General features: G+C 46.0%; 1 long non-coding RNA gene across 1 annotated transcript in view; it reads right to left on the minus strand.

Moving 5' to 3' along the window:
- The window catches only part of LOC135280814 (uncharacterized), a 67,489-nt gene extending 52,547 nt beyond the window's left edge, over window positions 1-14,942 (minus strand). Inside the window, exon 1 of the long non-coding RNA XR_010347639.1 lies at window positions 14,852-14,942. This is a non-coding gene — a long non-coding RNA (uncharacterized LOC135280814). The remainder of the gene's footprint in view (window positions 1-14,851) is intronic.
- Window positions 14,943-16,744: the final 1,802 nt, after the last annotated feature.

Genomic DNA, 16,744 nt, shown 5'->3' on the forward strand with positions numbered 1-16,744 from the left:
GTCCATGGCACATGGATATGACCTTCAGCCACTTGTTGGAAGTGATTTCTAATGCATCAGCTCATTGCTATAATGATGTGCTTTGGAGCCATTAATTAACTCACTGCTCTCTGAGGAAATTCTCGTCTCCTCCATCATTCATATCTGCTTGGAAGAGCTGCAGACCTGCAAAAGCTACGTGCGAAAGCCTGAGATGTGTGGGATGTAGCCAAGCAGACCGTGGGCAGGTGCTATGAAAACTTCCTCATACAGTGAGTGCCTCAGTGCAGCTCCACCACATCCCACAACACCAGAATGATGCTGCCACAGCAGCTCTGCCAGGCCCCAGAATCACTGCTGCTGGGACATCCCAAATCTCAGCTCTGTGATCTTTGGCTCTCCAGCCTCCTATTCTACCTTAGTGGAAAATGCCAATTAATGGAAGATGAATAAAAATGTAGTGAAAATATTTACTTGTTTCACCTTGGCATAAATTGTCATCTCTCTCCAATTTATTCATTATTCAAGTGTTTTCACAAGGCTGATTATGGATTTTTACCTTCTTGGACTAGAGCTTGTTTGCAGGTAGTTGAATACATATTCTCCATATTCAGTGCCAGAACATGAATGGAGAGCCAGTCCACAGATACTGCAACCCTCCCCTGGCAGGATGAGGCTTAGCTGCTTTGACTGAGGACTGAGACCCAAAAAATAAAGATGATGTGTGTCTCCTGTGCTGTTCTACAATATTAACTATTCTGCAGTTCACTTCTGTTTTGTTTCAGCAGCTTCCCTCACTGAGTCATCAGAGAGCAAAATTGCTTCCAAATAATAACCAGCTACATGGAGTGTTGTTTGGCAAGGGAAAGAGCAGAGTTTGACTCTAGATTTACATAAATCTCAACTCACACATTTCAATTGCCAAGTAAAGTGTTCAGACACCTCTTTCTTCAGAGCCAGCACCTTGGGAGTCCACCTTCCCAGCCTGATCTCTGCTTCCTCTCTTTACAGAAGAAACACTCTCACTTATATAACACAGATATCACTTTTGAAAATACTTTCAGCTCAGGAAGGCAATTTTTCCAGGTTAGGACAGTAATGAATGGATTTTAGGCCAACTCAGGTCCCAGACACCCCATTTAATATTGTGGGGCTGCTGCAGGTTAGTACTTCTGAAACCCATAATAGACTGGTCCTGTCAAAGCACATAACATCTCTGGCTCTGACTAACGTCACTGCACGCTCTGGAGCAGCTCTATCCAGTGGAGAGAATGTACATTTGTCAGATTTCCACTGCACTTGTCTCTCTCTTTTGCGCACACAAACGAGTCTTAAAGTACAGATTAATATTTAAACAACCAGGGCTACAAATATCCTCCAACCTTCCTGGTCAAGAAAGTTCTTCTATGGAAAAACAGAGTGGGGAAAATGCACAGAGGGGGAAAAATCTCTTCTCAAGTGGGAATTTACTTTTCATTTCTGCTCGCTTTGATATAACAAGGATTAACTGCATTTCATCCCTTTCTAAAGGACACGTTGGGTCTCCAGCTGTTTTTCCACTATCAGTCCCTGGAGAACAAAGCTTAGGAAGTTAAACGAGTTTGGGAATCTCATCTTCGCTTTTAATTAATTTGAAATGAATGCATGCTAATGACAGCACCACAGCAAGATTGCCAAAACTTTCCCCATCTGTGTTAGACAGTGGTGAACACCAAAGAGCTTGGGACCTCACCAACAGCTTTAACCCTTGCTTGCTGTCACTACAACCAAAACCTTTGGGCAGAACAGGTTCTGAAGGGTTCATGTACACCATGGAGACATCCTTACTACCTCCACCCCAAGCACAGAAGCCCAGTCCTGCTGGCTGTCAGTGTCTCTGCAGAAAGGATGACAGCCAGAAATGCATCTTGGTGGGTTCAGACTGCGAGGAGCAGAACTGCTGTTTCCCTGTTCAGAGTCACACTTGCAGCTCCTCCTCTTAGCTTTACATGAATTATAAAACTACAAATGCACTTCAAGTCCCTCATGTGGAAACAAAAAAGACAGAAAATAGCATGGTGAACTTATTTTCCTACCATTATTCTCACTCATGGGTGGCATTACCAGTGGCATGTTAGAAGGAAGGTTGTTTGCAAATTTTTAAAGGCAGAGAGCAGGGTCAGGTTGAAACAATGAGTGTTAGGTTGCTCCTGGTGCTGACAAGGTGAGCTACGGCAGGAATGAGTGCTGGGCCAGGGATGCTGGAAATCTGTGTGTGAAACTGGAGGCTGTTAAATCTGAGAACAGCTAACTCCAATTTTGGCACTGAGCTCACAGAGGTTGGGGAAACCATTCTGCAGAGACCACAGCCCCAGCTGTCAGGAGTAATAAAAGCTCAGCTCAAACTGTGATGCAGACATGGTTGAGGGGAAGGACAAGCCGAAAAGTGGACTGGATTTGCTGATCTTACAAGAAGATTTGTTTATAGTCACCCCTGATAAAATGGAAAATAAAACAGGGAGCCAGGCAGGTCTGTACTGGAAATTAAGCCAAATGAGAAGAGAGTGTAATGTGAAAGGAAGAATTTGTACCCATCAATATATATTAAGGGTCTTCAGGGAGGACCTTAAGGACATTGTAGAGGGCAAGGAATGAGTTTAAACAGAGCAGCTCCCACTGTTCCAGTTCACTGGGAACCATTCATCCATCACAGCTCTGGTTGGCTTCTCTCATTTTGAGCCTACAGCTTTGCAGGAATTAGGCTCAGGACATCTATCCTACCAGCATCTCCTTTCTTCCCTGGAGAGCTTCTGTCTCCAGTCTCCTCCTCCAGACCCCAGTTTGTTCATCTTCTCAGTGTCACTGTAAACACAGAGCACTCCTTGCTGTCCTACAGAGGAAGGCTGCCAAAACAACGAGGTTCAGCATGGGAACATGGGTTACAAAGGCAAAGATAACCACAGATAGGAAGGAGGACAAGCAGTTCATTAAGCAACCTTTGCTATCTGCCTGCTCTGTATCCTGTGTCTGTTATGTAGTGGAGGAGCCAGATACTTGCAGATATAGGCACACACAGTTTGTAACCATAAACATTTAAAAATACCATGCCCAGAGGAGGCTTTTGTTCAGTTAAGACCTAAGGCATTAACACCAGTGGGGCTGTGATCTGAATCTGTGCAGGTAACACTCTGCACTCTGAGGTTAACATTAGAGTGCCTTTACAGATGAGGAAAGCAATTACCTCACTTAAACAAAGATTCCTAAAGCCACTGTTGTGCAATGCTTTCCCTTCTGTAACTGAGCACCAGCATATTTACACGGGGGCTTTTGTGGTTGGGCATAAGTCATTTGCAAGATATTTTTACTGCTTGCAGGAAATCTATGAGAAAGGATGAGGCAGAATGTCTTGGAATGCAAAGTACCAAGCTGGATTTTAACCACTGCACAACAGCAAATGGGTTATGCTTGGCTTTTTTACTATTCAGCTGGTAGCAATAAAACAGTGCTTGGCTTACTCTTTTACAGAGCCAAGTTCTTTATCTTGAAAGAACAATAGTGAAAAAAAGGCCTGTAGAGGAAGGAGGCAGCCTTCTGAAAAGTCCCCTTAGGACTTCCTCAGAGCTGAATACAGAAGGCTTAACTCCTACACGTCCAGCCCCCTGGCACAGCTCTCCTGGTTCCTCAGTGCACCCAGGGTGGGAAAAGCTACAGCTCAGCCTTGTCTCTGCTGAGGGAGATAAGCACATTCACAGCTCCCCGTCTTAGGGGACAGGGGGGCAACTTCAGCTGCTTCTCAAGGCAGTGCTCAGCCTCAAAGTGCAGAGGAAAAGCCCTTCCAGGTGATCAGGGTGAGCAGCTTTGCCTCCATATTCGGGGGCTCTCACTGCCGCCTGCGAGTACCTGCCTGTGTCACTGGCAGCACAGGTATCTGCAAGGATGATGATGCTCACCCAGAGGCTCTCATCACAGCATCCACTTAAAGGCAGAGAAGAGACAGGCCTCAACAGCAATGAATAGAAAAGGCTCCTTAAGTAAGACTGATGGTCACAGACAGATCCTCTGGTGCTCTGCTCCGCCAGCTCCCAGATCCGTATCAGCACCACGTACATTATATGGTCGTCTCCCTTCTTGGCCAGGGACACAGCCATGGTTCAGTGTTTTAATTAGCCTGTCTTGGTCATAAAGGCTCGCAGAGAGGAAGATAAACATTATGCAGAAATCACGTTAATTTATAAAATATTCAATTAAAGAAAACAAACAGCATAAACTAAGATCGTCAGAGCGAGATGACAGGGAAACCATCCTGCTGGGAGTCAGCTGCCTCTGGCCTTGGGCAGGCAAATATGGTGCTCCTCTGAACTTCCTGCACCAGAAGGGGCCAGGGAGAACAGGACCACCTGGGAGGTGAAGTTACAGAATATGTCCTGCAGCAAGTGGTTTTGACAGCTCAGCCCAGGGCCCCTTCACCCCTTCAGGGATGAGAACACTTACCTCCCTCTCATATTTTTTTCAAGGCAAGGAGAGGTACACTCCACCCAATTAATATGCAGCAAAATTCTGTTATTTTAAAGCCCCATCCCACCATTGCAGTTCAAGTATCTATAACTGCTGAAATGCAAAGAGCTTCTCCCGCACTCACACCAAACGGTGACCCTTGAACCCTGCTGAGAAAGGACTATTTTCTAATAGGCTGTGTGAAATGAGAAAGAGGATGCTGGGAATGAGAGCAGCAGAATGTTCTGCCCCCAGGGTTGGGCACACAGCTGCAGGAGCAGCAACTACATTCAAGGCTGCATCTCATAAAGGAAATGAGGAGTGGAGAAAATCACAGCATTTAGGGATGGAAAGGTCCATTTGCTGTCTTTCCTAGCCCAACAGTGACAGATCCCTCCCCTGTGCTTTGCACTGTGTGTAATGACCCAAGCAACCAGGGCTTCTAGTTACTCTCTCAGGAACAGCTCCACAGCTTCAGGAATCTCCATGACAGCAAAGCTTAAGAGGCACAGCCTGGGTTTACCTCAGTCAAAAAAATGGGGTGGAAACTAGGTTTGAGGCTAAATATTGCCTTTAGCCAGGCCTGTACATCTGGGGTACTTGGGCAGGGTTTGTATCAGACCTCCCACCATTAGTGCTTCACTCAAATCCTTCTTGCCAAGCTGCATCTCAGCTGAGAGCCCAGCAGCCATGCCATGGGGACTGGCCTCCTTTCCTGGCAGCCTGTGAAAAGAGTCCCTCTGCACGTGCCCAGGCAGTGACAAAATGACAAGTGGAGGACTGTCTGTGCTGCTGGCCCTTGGCATTTCTCCTGCACCTTTTCCCAGCCTTTTTCCTGCAGGGCCATTATTGCTTTCAGGGAGGGGAAGGAGGCAGTGAACCTGTGAGTATTACAAACCACTAAGACTCGCCCTGGGGAGTGGAGAGACAGGACTGCTCTGGCCTCAGTAAGTTGTGTCACTATCTGAGATTCTCATTATATCCAATGGAAGCTCTGATTTGTTTCTCAGTTCTCATTTCTCTTTGTACACAGTTGCCTCTCCTCTTCAAGGCAGCTTTTTGTGGGAGCTCTAGCCTCAAAGGTTCCTTTTTCTTCATGTGTGAATTACAGATGTCACAAACACCTCGACATGGTGCAGGGTTCCTCATTCAAATGCAGACTAGCTGAGGGGGAAAACAAGTCTTTAGATCTATAGCATCCCCTGGGGATATCAGCATAGGACACATGCATGCCAGTGATAAGCCAAACTAGACACTGGATGTCACCAGCACTCCACTGGAAACACAGAGGAGGGAGCAGGTATCTGGCAGTAAAAACCTCCATTCTTAAAGCAAGAACTCTGGTTAGCTAAAGGAAGGGTTGGCTGGGCATGAATTAACAAGGATCATCTAACATGCTCTAGAACCAGAATAAATCCAGCAAAAGACATCCAGGTGAGGACATGAAGGAAAGGACAAAGGAAATCGCTATCCTAGCTTGGAAAGAAAAGCCAGACCAAGGATGATGTAGGTCTCCCAGATGGCCACCAGCCCACAAACCATAACAACTGCCAAGGAAAAGAAGTGGTGGGATGGAGAAGGCTGCTCCTCCTCTGGCAAATCCTGAATACATACATGCCTTGAGGGCTCCCCAGAAGGGCCCTGCATGTCAGTACAAATAGAAATACCTGCCAGCTAAATGGACATCTCCCAGTGAAGAATGACTTCCAACACACATGAGCACCTGGAATTCCATGCTCACAGAATCCTTTCACTTCCTTTCACCTGACCAAACACTCTTCTAGCCCAAGGCCCTTTGAGAGAAGAGCAACCTTGACAAGATCTTAACCTGGCTGCTGTTCAAATCCCAGTGAGGGAGAAGAGAAGACTTTGGGAAAGACCAAACTCTTTCTCAACCAGACCTTTGCTCTGAGGGACACAGAGAGGAAAACAAGATGCTTGGGGAGAAGAGGGGTTGTTGCACACGTAGTATCCCAGACCAGCTGCTCAATCCACAATAGCACATTCAGACTATATCTGATGATTTCTGGAAGGATCCCCACCTCACAAACACACGTTGCACAATTGATCTGGTTGCTTCCTCCAGAAATGACTGGAATTGCAGTGTGTGCAGCACCTTGAGTAGACATGACCCACGCTGGGCTGCCAGACGTGTGGAGCTCCTGGACAGATAAAAATAGTGGATTTCCTTGTTAGTCTGCAGGCAGATTCCTCCAAGAGAGCTTAATGTTCCAAAATGCTGTGCAGAAACAGGGATTCACACCTTTCTGTGTACATTGACAACATCTCCCTCTGGATAGAAACAGCACAACTGGGTGGAAAGAAGCAGCTCAACTGCCTGTCATAGACTCAGCCCTGCCAATAACCAGAGTGGAGTCCCTCATGAGTGGGCTGTGTTTTGGCAGAAAAAGGTGGGATTTTGATCCACACCTCCCTCCCAGCTCTGCAGCAAGGATTTGGGTGGAGGCTGTGAAATACAATGCAAAACTTGGGATGGTGATGGCTTTATTCCAGCCTGGGAAGCAAAGGCTCCCACCACACTTCTCCTGACATTAAGAGCTCCTACTTGGCTACATAATTATACTTCTGTGCCCAAGATGCTTTGTTTGTTGCTTGTTTTAAGATCTCTTTTGTTTAATACCTGGCTTTGCTGGAGCACAGAGGGAAACAGGCACTTGAACTGACTGCCACCCTGCTTTCTCTCTCCATAAATGAAAGCATGGGAGTGCTTCACTGACCTTCTAAATACAGAGGCTTCAAATTAAATTATAACATTGCTGATAATCAGCAGACCAGGGATTAAACTGATTGGGGCCCTGCCAGACCAGATTTAGCTTTCATTAAGTTCTGCCCACAAATCAGACTTACCCATACCCTCGCTCTTGAAGTTATAATGGGCACAAATGCACAGAGGGAGAGCAAAATCCAAAGTACTTTACTGTTTAGAATTCTAATCCTTTCAAGGTCTGGAAATACCTGGGGTCCAGCTACCACGTTGTCTATCCACATCTGCTGTCAGAAGTAAAAACCTGAAAGCAAGTCATTTACATGAGGGTTTAAGAGAGAAATGACAAGAGCAGGGATGTAATCACTAGCACAGGGAAAGTCTGAAAGGAGCTTGTCGATCCCTATGAAATAGAGCAAGAGGCTTATATATTTTTTTTTTCCTTGTGTGTGTAAATTTCCTAAACAGCTGACCTAAATGAGTTCTTACCACGATCAGATAGCCTGGGACAACAGAATAATCCTTCTAATAGGATTACAGGCTGTGCTAAAGGAGACTTCAGGCTTCTCTGCTCTACGTTGTAACACGTACACACACACACAGAGACATGGACCTGGTACCTGTAAACCCAGTTTTCCCCATTCACCCCCTTCATTACCCAACCCTTCTCACCCCACTGTTGTTCTCTCCACAGTTGCTGTAAACTAGTCACCAATATTGGATTAAGAAAGAAGGAAGGAATAAGCCAAAGAGCTGAAATCATAACACTGGACAGATGGAAATGTGGGGAAATTGGCAATCAAAAAGTCTAATTTCACTATCATTCCAGGATATTGCCTGATGCCAGTCAGCCTTTCCAATGCTGTTCAGCTAGGCAGCATTAAAATCCCTGCCACTGAGATTTAGAGACATCACAAAAGCTGGTGAGGAAGCACAGAACAATTCAGCAGGAGGCTCCACGGAGCTTTGCAGACCTCCTGGTATGCTGGATCTGTCCAAGTCAAACACCTTAATGGATGTAAACACAGAGTTATAAGCAAACAAAGCAGGAAGATCCACGTCCCAACTGTGGGTGGAAAGCTGTAGGGAAGTGTGAAGGAGTGTCTGTGCCGTGAGAACAAGAAAGGAAAGCAAAGCACACACACCAAAAGAAGCTATTTCCTAATAAAGAAGTAACTGACTGTGAGCTCCCAGAGAAGGTTGTAGTCAGTAGTGTCTGGTACAGCCTTTAGTCGCATGCAAAGGGATGGAGAATGTGCCTTGTAACTTCAGACTGCCTGAGTGAAACCAATGCTGGTGTGCTGATAACAGCTCTCACAAATACATTTTTCAAAGGTTGCTAAGAAGCACTTAGAGATGGTGCTGGAGAGAATTACAAAAACCACCAGATACAGTGGGGAAAATGCCTGGCTGCAAGGGACTAAGAGAAGCTCAATTCGCTTTATCAAAAAGATAGTTATGGGGGATAACAACTTCCAGCAGGAAAGATCTCAAATATTAGAGAGGTATCTGCTCACACACAGAAAGACATAGTGAGAACCAATGGCAGCTGAAAGATGAAGGCAGATGAACCCAAATGGGAAATCAAACATACATTTGCAATAATGAGGAACAAGAAGGAATGACACGCTCTCTCTCTCTCTCTCTCTCCCTCTCTCTCTCCCCACCCCCATTTTTTTATAATACCTTTAAATTAAAACTTGGAAGACACTTGGAATTATCCCTGGGAGGCATCTTTCAGCCAAACACGCTCCTGCAATCAGTGCAGGAGAAAGGAAATAAAAGGCACTGCCCAGCAGTACTTCAGAGAGCAGCCTCGACCAGGTGGATCTCTCTGGACCTGTCTGTGCTGCAGTGTGACTCCATCCCCCCTGCCTTTCCCTGGGGGTACTGGGAACAGCTGATCCAGGCAAAAACACCCCAGCACAACACCCTGCTGGAACAAATGCATCCTCCTGTGTTGGTGCATGGACAGACAGAGCAGGACACACACCAGGACAAGTATTCCAGGAACCTGTGCTCATCAGCCAGGCCACCTGCACAGGACCCTCTGCCAACCCCCAGGCAACACCACCTCACCCAGAGATGGAGGAGCTGGGCTCCTCCACCTGTTACCAACCAGAACTGCTTCTGCAGAGAGGCTGATTTTTATTTTATTTACTTATTTTTAAAGAGAAAATTGGTTAAAAGTACCAAAACAGATGCTGCATTTCTTTCAGCGACCTGGACTTCAGTTGCTAGGAACCAAAACGAGATCTCACAGCAAAGCAGAGGGCTGGCAGATGAAAAGTTAATCCCTAAACCATCAGGAAAGGGAAAGAGGTTTGAAAGATTTAGAAGTGACTTGTTGCTTGACCTGGAAAGAAGATGCTGGAGGCCTGGGTCAGCAGCTCTCCTGGGCCTGTGATTGAGTAGGTGACATAATACAGATGACTGTGACTGAAAATTAATTGATGTTACATCCCTTATAAATCTGGACTACCTGGCCAAAGCATAATGCTCTCAGAGTGACTGAGAACCGCTGAAATATTTATAAGATTGAGATATTACTTTGGCTTAGCTGGAGCAGAGGATTAACTTCATCACTCCCTCCTTTCTCCTACTTTCTCCTAAAAATATGAAAGCTGCTACAAAAGAAGGAAGCAAAACTTTCCAGTATCCAGTTGAACAACATGTTATTTTGAAATCAGAATGAATTTCATTTTTTGGAAGTATGAAATCCCTGTGACACACACACACACACACATAGATATATATGTCTATATATCCCACACAGAGTGCCTGCACTATATAACTAAAACACAGGCTGGTTCCCCTCATCTCCTTCACAGAACTGTACACCTGACCTCCCTCAGCAGCAGGACCATCCTAATTCCTTTTGAAGGGGAAGACTACAGGAAGGCCTGGAATCTTTTTTCAGATGCTGCAATAAGCCATTGAACACACTCATGTGGTTGAGGTTGCTCTAAATACTATCAGATACACAACAGTGAAAAGCTTGTCCCTGAAGCTGACCCATGCTTTGGGAAGTGTTAATGGAGCAAGAGGACATTCATCACTGCCAAGAGAAGAAAACTGCTGGAGCCCTTTCCACAGCCCATCTGCTGGGTGAACCAAGGGTCTAAAAGATGAAAAGATCACAGAAATCCCTGCAGGCTTCAGGCCTTTCTTTTAGAGAGCTTCATGCTGGAGGGATGGCAGGAGAGAGGCCAGGGGACCTGCAGTGATAAGCAACCCCAGGAGGAGGAAATTAGGAGAGAGGAAATGAAGAGAGAAGAAAACAGGTGAGGTGGTGAATGAAGAAAATCCTGGTGGGAGCAGGAGCCTTCCCACGGGCTGGTGGTGTGGTGCAGCACCTTAACCCCCATCTCCCTGAGCTGGTCCCCACTTCATGTGCCTCTGCAGAGCAGACCCAAAGTCTCCATCTCTCCCTGGGCATCCCCTGCTGAGCTCACACACTGAGCATTCCCCACTCACTCATACAAGCCACGCTTCTCTCTGGTTTCAGCACTAATTATGAAAATATCTGTACACGATGGTCTCTTTAAGATGTTTTATTATTATTTTTATGTTGAAAAAGGAGTTTTCACAGCTGTTTTCCTGTTCCTGTGCTCTGCCCAGCACTGGGCATGCAGAGAGCATCCTGCAGCCTGGCCAAAGGCCACCAGCTCCCTCCTCTCTGGCAGCTTTGAACCCTGACAAGACAGCACCTCTCACCTTGGAGTTGCTGGCTTTTCAGGAGCTTTTTTCACCATGTTTCTCTATGCAGACACACAGAACTGCAGCCGATATATTTACCACTCACCCAATATTTATCATTGGGAAATAAGGGATATTTTTCTCATGGACCAGGGACTAAGCAAGAAGAGGAATTGCTCAGGGTCTAAAGCACATCTGGGTCTCCACCCTGGGCTGCTTGAAGTGCCAGTGTCTGGCACCTCCATGGTGGTAACAGCTGTGTTATTGCACTCAGAGGTAACTAACACCCACTTTTAGCTCTGACTTTTCTCACCAGCTCTTGGTCTCATGAACCACAGCCCTGAGCGAAATAAAAGTTTAGCCTATGCTTGCTAATAGGCCTAAGGTTTTGGAATGGTCCTACCACCCCCTTATCAATGGCAGTGGCTAAACTCAGCACAAGGAAAGGCACAATCTCATTTCTTGTTGTGTAACTGGGGAAGAAGTCTGGTACACTCTCATCCACACAATATGAATTTATCCCAAACCCAGATCTTCCCCTCTTCCTCGTTCCCCAGCTTTTTCCACCCCCATCATTTCCAATGAGCAGCCAATGTGCAGCCAAGAGCCAGGACAGACCTGGTCCTTTTGCAGCCCTGATAAGCCCCAGGATCCTTTCTGGTGGCTCCAATCAGTAAGAGGTCAATCACAGGAAGAGTTATTGTCAAAATATCCCTTTTTCCATTGTCTGGGGCTCTTACACAGCTCAGAGCCACACAAAAGCTGCTGGCTGGGAGGATGACAGTGCCAGGGGAAAAGCTGTCCTGCTCCTCTGTGTGATGGGCTCCACGTCCAGCAGGATCAGCACTTCAATAGCGACGCAGGGAATTTTTAAAGACATTTGTTTATCATGGCCATGTGCCACCACTTCATTGCCTGAAAAGCCCAGGAGGGCACCTAAACACAAAATCTCCCAGGGAGTGACAGTCAGGGCAGTCGTCAGTTGGAATTAAACAGACACCTTCAGTACAGATGGAAAGGACTACAAAAGAAGCATTAAAAGAGCAGTTACATCCCTCTCTCACCCGTGGTACCTGTTTCAACTGCTCAGGCTGTCATTAGGGACTGCCACGGGGGACAGTGTCACAAAGGAGCAGCACAGACAGGCACAGCAGAGAGCAGCTCCTGCTGCTCCCATGCTGCAGCAAGGAAAGCGCCCACAGCAGCACAGGGCAATGGGGCACAACTGCAGCTACACCTGCATCAGTCAGAGACCTCCCTTCTTCCCTGGAGGTGATGGTAAAACGTGGGGAAGGAGGCTGCCCAGTTTAAGACAGGATAGGAACTATTGTAAGCTCGCTTTGGGATTTCTCTCACAGTTCCAAAAATGCACCCGTTCCCAGTTGCTCTTGTTGGGAAAGACATGATGGCTTCAGCTTCTGACTACAGCTTTTAAAGCCAAAATTTTAAGTCCACACTACTTCTCCAGAGAGCTGTCCACCCACCCTACCCCAATTTGCCAGTATTATTTTCCAAGATAAATCAAAGAGAGGAAAATAATTTTATAGCAAATTAGAGCTTTCCCCCTCCTCCTCTACTGCTTGGATGGAGAGGAAAACACCAGAAAATTCTGAACTGTCCAAATGAAAAACATATTCCTCATACAAACACTCTGGGATGGTTTAAAGCAAGGAAAAATCTTCAAAACCTGCAGACTGTCAAAACTCCTCGCACAGTCATTTTGACAAGCTCAAACCAAAAACCCTGTAAGGTTCACTGCCCATTAATATTCTCGGATGATTCCTTTCTTTATTTGATTGTCACCAAATGCAAATATCAGTTCTTCCAGACATTATCATGTCTTGTAATGAACAGAAAAATAAAAAAAGGGAGGTAGAAAAATAACCCGAATATCCAAAATCTTGCAAACGAGCACTCAATCTGCCTATAACTAGATTTTCTGAGTTCATCATCCTTCCTGACAACTCCACACAGATAAACAAAATGCATTTTCACTGTTTTGCACAAGCAATATTGCACACAGTGAAACAAAGCTCATGAGGGCATCTCCCCCTCCAGCTTTTAATATTACATTAAAATGCATGTCCAACCAAAATGCATAGGGAGCCAATGTCCCTGCAGCAGAGTCACAGGGATCCCCCAGAGGGATCTTCTCATCCAGGCTCATTTCTGGCTAAGAAAACATCCAGCAAGTCCCACCAGCTCATCTGATCCCATGAGTGCTCCTGGAAGGGCCCTGCTTTCTGCACAGCCCTGTTGCATCACCTGGAAATATTTATGGAGAAGAACAGTGCTTTTCCCAAATGCCTGAGTCACTGTGAAGATCTATGCTTTGCAGTCCCAGGTATTTTTAGGCAATGGATGGCTGCAGGATGGACCAGGAGCAGCACATGTCCCCCCTGAGCCAGTGGCCTGTGCTCCCCTGGGAGGTTTGGCTGACAGCCTCAGACAAAGCATAGATCAGCAAGGCTCTGCACTCCCGTGACACTACATCAATAAATGTGCAGCTGAGACAAGGAAGTGCAGGGACATAAATATATATGATTAGATTCCCATTGGTTTGAAATTTTCCCCACACAGTCTGCCTCTGGGCTGCACCTCCCCAGCTCAGTTGGAGCAACACTGTCAGGGCTTTGATATATTAAAACCAGGAGGTGTCTGAGTGCACTCTAATCCTCTTCACATGGCTCATTTTTAACCAGGCTTTCTCAGAGAAGCCATCCCAAGGACACCTCCTCCAGCTGAGTAGGGGGACTGGCATGTCCGCAATGCACCAGTGATGGAAAACAGAGGGAATTGTGCAGAAAAATGCCTTTTTCTCTCTCTCCTCTCCCAAACACCACCCATGACTGACTGCTGCCACTGCAGCTCCAGCCCATTTGTGCAAACACTAGACCCTGATCTGTCTGGGAAGAGACACTGCCTCGATGCTGCAGGAACATATGGAGATTTCACCTGGAAGAGCAGTGCATAAATAAAACTGATAAAAAGTTTTAGGACTTGTGGATCGTGCATAATGTGCTTTATCAGAGATATCAGCTCCCATGCTTAAACACTGCCAGTGGCTGCCAGGGGAAAAAAAAAATGAAAGGTCTCTTATAAAATTATTATCCTGTCACTTAAGTCAACAGCAGTGATACCACGATAGAAGCCAGCAGTTATGTCACATTGTTTTATCACTGTAATTACATCAAGAACACAGTAACTGTCTGTGAGAGATAAGATGATGGAAACAGCTCTGCTGAAGCTTCCTGTTCACAGTGCTGGGATTTGCAGGCTGGTTTGGGGTTTGGACATAACATTCAATTACTGTCCTTGAGTGCTGAAGAGCCATGTCAGTGAAGAAATACAACCAGAGAGCTCCCCTGGCTCCTCCTGCTGCAGGTGGGGTTGTAGGAGTTATCAGGGTCAATCCTGAGGATCACAGAGGACCAAATTAATGGAAATTGGCCTCTGGAGGATCCCTGGGTTTCACAGGCTGCTCAGGCTCCTAAAAATGTACAGCAGGGTGACAAGAACACTCCCACAAATTGGTGGAGGAGAGGATGCAGCCACATTTGCTGAGCAGGAATCGATCGACCTTTCCCCAGGCAGAAGGGATATATACTAGAAAAAAACATTCTGTAGGCTAAGAAAGGACTTGGCATGAGAAAGGTAAGCAATTCTGTGCAGCTTGTAGAGTTGCAGGAAAAGGCACTGAAAACTCTTCTGCTGACCCCAAAATGACCTGCAGTCCTTGATCTCACACTCATGCAAAGTGGCATAATCCCTACAGACCCCACTAAATTCCCAAAAAACTGACACCCTCCAAATCCTTCCTTCAAACTGGTAAATTCCTTATGCATCATGAGGTTGTCACTATTTGATGTTTTTTTTTTCCCATCCCACTTTCCCCTTTCCTCAGGAATATAGTGCAGTGAGGTTCCTTCAGAAACCCAGAATACTCCTTGCTCCTCTATCATGCCAGAAACTCACCTGTTTCTGTCCCTCTTTCCCATGGATTCTGTGTTTATTGCACGTTGTTCTGAGGCAGCACTGCAAACAGCCTGCAGTACAATGGAGCCTGGGAAGCTGCAGTTGTGGCAGTTTCTGATTGTCAGGTGAAAAAACAATAGTGAAAACAAATAATAAAAATGACCTTCAGAGACGAAGTAGTTGTGTGGTTTTTTTCATGGAAAAGACAAGCTAGGTTACAGATATTTGTAAAAAGAGAGAATGTGACAGACTGTTCCCAAACCTGTTTTCCCACTATCCCAATGTCCCTCTTACTCAGAAATGCATGGAATCATACAGTTCTTAGACTTTCCCACACTTGGATACACAGGATTCAGGCAAGGAGTACATACAAAACTCCTCCTGCATTCACTGCAAGTGTGCTTTGATTTCCTCTGCTTACAGCAGGGAATGACCCTCACCATGGCATTGCCTGTTATTCCAGAGCCACTGCTTTTCAGGGCTGGCTGGACCATGACAACACCTCAGTCCCCTACAGAACGAGCACTTTTCAGCACTTCATTGTTGTTATTGCAGGCTGCAGAGAAGTCCTAAGGGAACCTCAGTACTCTAAGATGGATGCAGGGACCATCTTCCCTGCCAGACAATGCAGAGGAAGATGATGCTGGGGAAAACAAAACTGTTTATTGTTTACTACTCTTCCCACAAAAGTTTGAAATAAAATATCCTCTTGTCTGCAGCCAAGAGCAGCAGTGCTGTTAAGGATGATCCCTCATGCCACAGAACTTTATCAGGGTAATTACATCAGGAACAAGTTTACCATTTGAGGAAGAAGAAAGATTACAAGAAGCAATCCACCAAAACAGCTGCAGTGTCACAGCTGAGAGATATGCAGAGAAGAGAAATGCATTACACAGGAGCAGTTGAGAATGAATTCCAGGTGGGAAGGGCTGAGTGTTCATGGATTTTGTTTAGAGCACTGAGGGGAATGATGCTGGCAGCCACATGATCCTGCAAACACAGGATTTTCATTTGCATGTACAACTTTTGCTAATCATGCAAATGGGTTTCCAGAGGGCCTTCAGAGAAATATAGATTCACCTGTGGCTTTTTCAAGATTCCCAAAGAAATTAGCCTAATCAAAGTCCCTGACACAGGCTGGAACTGGCATGGATCAAGAGAAGGCTGCTTGCATGTCCCTTGACATCTCACATTAACTGCACAGCCATCAGCCTGAATGCTTGACCTGTCAGCAGCTCAGGGAAAGGACTTCTGCTGTTTTAAAGCCTTGTGGAAAGACACAGGGGATGCTAAATTGAGATCTTGTGTGGAGCCTATTGCCAGTATGGCAGGAACAGACACCAAGGAGAAAACATCCTTGTCCACAGAGAAGGGTCATGTGTCACAAGCAAAAATACCTTAACTTTTTTTCTTTCTTTTTGACTCATCAAAATCTTGAGGAGGAGCATCACATCACCCTCCTGAGAGAAAATGAAGGTCATTACAGCCATTACCATTAAAGTGCTAAACTCCCAGCAGCAATATCATTTAAGGCTGTTTCCTCTACCCTGGAGTCACTCTGGCATCTTGCCCATCCCAGAAACCTGCCCTGCTCACCTCGTGTGACCTGCCAGGCATGTGCTGAAAGAGGTATTGTGTAGGAGAGAGATTTGGGGTGAATGGCTAAGAGGGAAAACACCAAAACAACTGAGAAGGAGCAGGATGAGAGAGCACAAATTGCTGCTCTCACAGGGAGATGTCCCTTCACACAGGTCTTGGGTTGGACAGTCATTTGCAGGGCATGTGCCCTCACCTTCCTGGCACAGGCCTGGACAAAATTGTCATACAGCCTGCAGCAAATCATCAGCCCAGTGATAAAGATTGCCCTCTTTTCTTTATGCCAGCCCTGACCTA

This window comes from Passer domesticus, chromosome 14 (assembly GCF_036417665.1).
Source record: "Passer domesticus isolate bPasDom1 chromosome 14, bPasDom1.hap1, whole genome shotgun sequence".
Classification (NCBI taxonomy): Eukaryota; Metazoa; Chordata; class Aves; order Passeriformes; family Passeridae; genus Passer; species Passer domesticus.